Raw genomic sequence first — 4695 nt, forward strand, 5'->3', positions numbered from 1 at the left:
CTCGATATTTGTTTCTATGTAAGCATATGTTTGTTTGTCAACTTATGATTTGAATAGGAAGCTGCTTATTAAAATAACTGTTCCAGATGCAGGCAGGAGTCCTGGGAAATGGCTCAACAAAATGCAAAAAGTAAATATCTAACCTTTAATTCACTGGACATGACATGTATATAAATGTGAAGCCTGAAGAGGACAGAAGAATGAAAGCAGAGGAGATTGTGCACATTCTCAGAAATAGCTTGATTGTACTTAACTGTAATTTTTTAATACTTAATCCATGGTGTTTGCATTTCTTTTGCTGTTTTTTTGTGGTGGATGCTTTTGGTTGCAACTGTTTGTCAGATTTTTTTGGTTTAATTTGTTCTTTTATTAAAATTTTTAAAAAGGGCTGACAACCCTTATTTGAGCTCATTATGATCGGCAATCCGTACAGAAATCAAAGGCTGGTGGTTTGAGCCATTCACTGACTAATGCATCAGAAGCAGATGCTTACAGTCAGATGTGAATCTGAAAACTTTAAGTCTGCCCCCCCTCTTATTGAACATGGCATAAGGTTACGGAAAATTTTATTGGAAGCTCAAAAGGAAATATACCTCTGCTGATAACTGGCTCACTGAAGTGTCCAAACCAATTGTGAAATACAGTTTCCTGATAGGTAAAATGGTAGTAATGAGAGCTATCTTACCAGTTTTTCTATAAAAAGTAAGTGCCATGAGAGTTGGAATTTGTAGCATTTTGTTCCAAATTGGATGTACAAGAATTATTCCTAAAGTGCAAACAAATGCTTGTCTTGGGGATTAAATTAAACAGCACAAAAAATAACCAAATGTAATACAAATATATAAAAATAAGAGACAATATTAATAAATTATTTTTTCACATATTTTAATGGTTTATGAGTAAATAGCATTATGTACTATAAAAATAAATGTACACCTGTCATTTTGTGAATGTCTACAATAGACTAGCACTATGTCTTTTTCTATAAGCATAAAATTAAGAACTTCTAGGTAATTCAAAGATACCTTTGTTTTTGTATTATATGAGGTCCTTGATTTACTAAGTGAATAATTTCTACCATCTATCATAATACTGATTATAGAGACTTGGTTAACAAATTAATTAAACTTTAATACTCCAGAAATACAAATTAAATACAACCACATGGTGGGTAGAATTCCTTTGTCCATCACGTGTGTTGTAAATATTTTTCTGAGTCTGTGTTTTGAATTGTCTTTCTTTTTTATTTATTTTTTGTGTGAGAGGGTATCTTTTTATGCTTTGTGGTATTATTTGAAGACTAAAAGTTTTTAATATGAAGTAATGTGCTTTATTATTTTGTTCTATGGATTGTGTTTTCATGGTCTAAAAAATATTTGGTTATCTGAAGCTGACACATATTGTAACTCACATTTATCTTTTCTTCTAGAAGTTCTATATTTATAGGTTTGATAATTATGTTCTTGATCCATTTTAAATTAATTTTTGAACATAGTGTGATATAAGATTTGATGTTCTTTTATACTATATGGATATTCTTTTAACTAACCATTTGTTACACTTTATTTAATTGATTGTATAGCATTGTTGAATAGCAGTTGACTATATATGTGAGGGCCTATTTCTGAACTATCCATTGTGTCTAATTTTGTTATGGGCTTCACATTTTCTTTTAAATTTAGGATATGCTTGGAGATTTTTACAAATGAGTCTCTTATAATTTTTGTTGGAATTCTGTTTTATCTGTAGACCAATTTGAAGAGATTGGCATCTTAAAATTATTGATCTTTCTATTTCTTTAACATGCCATATTACTCCCTCGATTTAGACTATCAGTCATGTTCTGTACTTTATACTCTAGAGCTATTAGACATATATTCATAGATAAAGTTTTTTCCCATCACTGTATTTGAAAATATTTTAAATTACTGTATATTTCAAAGTTTTCCTAATTGTACATAAAATGTGATTTGTTTTGTAATAACAAATTTTGTATTCTTTTTTCTTGTTAAATTTACTGATTAGTTTGTGCTGTCATAAAATCTTCTGATATTTTAAGTAAAAAATTATATCATATGCAAATATAAACAGTTCCAGGACTGCCTTTCCCATATTCATGACTTTTACAGTTTTGTTGTAGTTGTTGCCTGTTGCAATGACTGGGACCTCTAGTACATCAGTATAAAGAAATGGCAAAAAGCAAAACAAAACAAAACATAAAAAACAGTTTGCCTTGTTAGAACCTTACGAGGAAACTGTTGGATGTGAGGGGAGGCAGGAGGACTTTTCTCAACCTTCTTAAATTCTGCCCCTGAATTAAGTGGAAAAAAATAGATTAACAGGTGAAAAAAATAGGGTGATTAGTATGGTAGTCTCATTTTCCAGAAGTTCCTGCTTTTAGTCAGATAAGGGAAGTGCTGAGAAGGTGCTTTCTTTATGTGCTGAATCTCAAATGTTTTCAGCTTAAAATAATTGTTATATCAGTGCTGGAGTGCTCAGGTAGTTCTCTTTAAGCCATTCAATCTTTCATTATTAAATGCCACATTGACTCTAGATGCCTTTTATAAATTTGAGGAATATTTGTATTATTCCTATTTGCTGAACTTTTTAAATAAAACATGATAGAAGTAGGACTGGTATGGGGTGCCATGTTGCAGCAGGATGGAAATGATGACACTGAACATATTTCACTGATACAGAAGAGGATATAACTGATAGATCAGACAAATTAAAAATTAGACATCCATTTCTTCATTTATTCTTTCAAGTCAGTGAAATTGTAGTTTATCTTCTCTGTGAATTCCTCAGTAGCAATTTTATTGCCTGTATGGTGACAATTATGTCATGTGACTTTTAGGCAGTAAAAAATGTCACAGGTAGATTAATGGTGAGTCTACATTGTTGGAATTGCATTGATGAAGATGAAAAGAGCCCTTAGGTGTTTGAGTCCAAGAAAGTTTTCTCTCAAAAGAATAAAACTGTTTCAGAGGCTGTTTCAGGAATCATTTGGTTGGAATTTATTGCCTGCCCAATACTGTGGGTGATATGTGCCTTTAATGTCCTCTTACCCTTCAGAATAAAGTGGTTGTTGGTGGTTATCATGGGTGCGGTACTACAAGGTGCCAACTTATATGGTTACATTAGTTAGGAGGCAGACAGTAGAAAGAATTTAACCAACAGGATATGTCGCATCTTGAAGGAGTTTTTAAGACAAAACACTGGAGATGATCATACTTCTTGAGTAATGAAAGAAAGCTTATGTGTCCTGTTACATTGGAGAACAACCAAAAATATTCTTGACTCTAAACCTTTTAGAACTCAATCCATGTTGCAATTAGGAGAAAACTTTATTTAAAACAATGAAAAGTAAGTTTTCATTTTCTTTTTTGTTTCTAAATCAATATTTTTTATTATGATATTGTGGGGTACAGTTAAGGGTTAGGTATACAAATATGCTTCATTCAGGCCCCCTTGTTGATAACAGGTGTCTCCCTGTCCCCAGACAGATGTTTACTACCATTAGTCCCATCCCCATTTCCCCCCCATAGTTTCCCACCAGTGTCAGTCATTTTCTTATGGTAGTGCATTGGATGATCAAGGTCCACTCTATGAGTGAGAACATGTGATACTCAGATCTTTGTTTCTGTGAGAGGTCACTCAGTATTATAGACTCTAGTTCCATCCAGGTTGCTGTGAAATTCATGATTTTGTTCTTTTTTATGGCTGCATAGTATTCCATCGTGTATATGTACCACATTTTTAAAATTAAGTTTTCATTGTCCTTTGAGTAGTTGAAACTAGAAAATATTTTATTAGAACCATTGTCAAAATTGGTTTTATGTGTATATACATACGTATGCATATAGTCATGTAATACAGTGAGTCCCCTACATACAAAGCTTGAAGTTGTAAACTTTCAAAGATGCAAGCATGTGTTCATGTGAACAATCATGTGCGTTCATGTCAATGAAGTTAGTTCATGTGTATGGCATACATTATAACATGTGTGTATCCTCTACAAGTGGTTTTGTATTTGTATACTTTACTGTACAGTACTGTAAAGTATACAGTAGTACAGTTTCTTTATTTCAAGTCCACGATGTACAGAAGCAAGCATAAAAGCAGCAGCAATGTAGTTGGTACTGCATAGTTGATTGTGTTAGATGGGTACCAAGGCTAACTTTGTTGGACTTACCAAAAAAATGGATTTATGAATGTGTTCTTATAATATAACTCATTTTATGTGGGGAACTTACTGTATAAAATATTTTAAATTAACAAATGTGTTTGTGTTCAATTGCATAAATAATGAACAGCTTTGAATTCTGACCCACAGAATGTAGGATAATGTTCATAGTCTATCTCAAAGTTTCATTTGTTAGCTCTGAATTATAATTCTATTTTAATTCAGAGGGTACATGGGATTTGTATGTAGGAATATTGTGCAATGGTGAGGATTGTGCTTCTATTGAGCCCATCAGTCTAGGTGGTGGACATGGTACCCAGTGGCAAGTTTAAGTCCTTGACTCCCTCCTCCCCACTTTAGAAGTGCACAAATTACATGTTATTTCTGTAGATTACTTTCAGAAGTAAGTTTTGCTTTCATGGTAAGAGTAAGCAGTTTGACTTATGAAGAAGTTAGAAGTTAATGCTAATTTTTAATATGTACTTCATGGTGAAATGTATTAAATGTAC

General features: G+C 32.4%; 1 pseudogene; it reads left to right on the top strand.

Moving 5' to 3' along the window:
* Nucleotides 1-2648: 2648 nt before the first annotated feature.
* On the top strand, nt 2649-3241 carry LOC103268169 (annotated as a pseudogene).
* Nucleotides 3242-4695: the final 1454 nt, after the last annotated feature.

The sequence above is a fragment of the Carlito syrichta genome, unplaced genomic scaffold, assembly GCF_000164805.1.
Source record: "Carlito syrichta isolate Samal-C Ts95f unplaced genomic scaffold, Tarsius_syrichta-2.0.1 Scaffold308797, whole genome shotgun sequence".
Taxonomy (NCBI): Eukaryota; Metazoa; Chordata; class Mammalia; order Primates; family Tarsiidae; genus Carlito; species Carlito syrichta.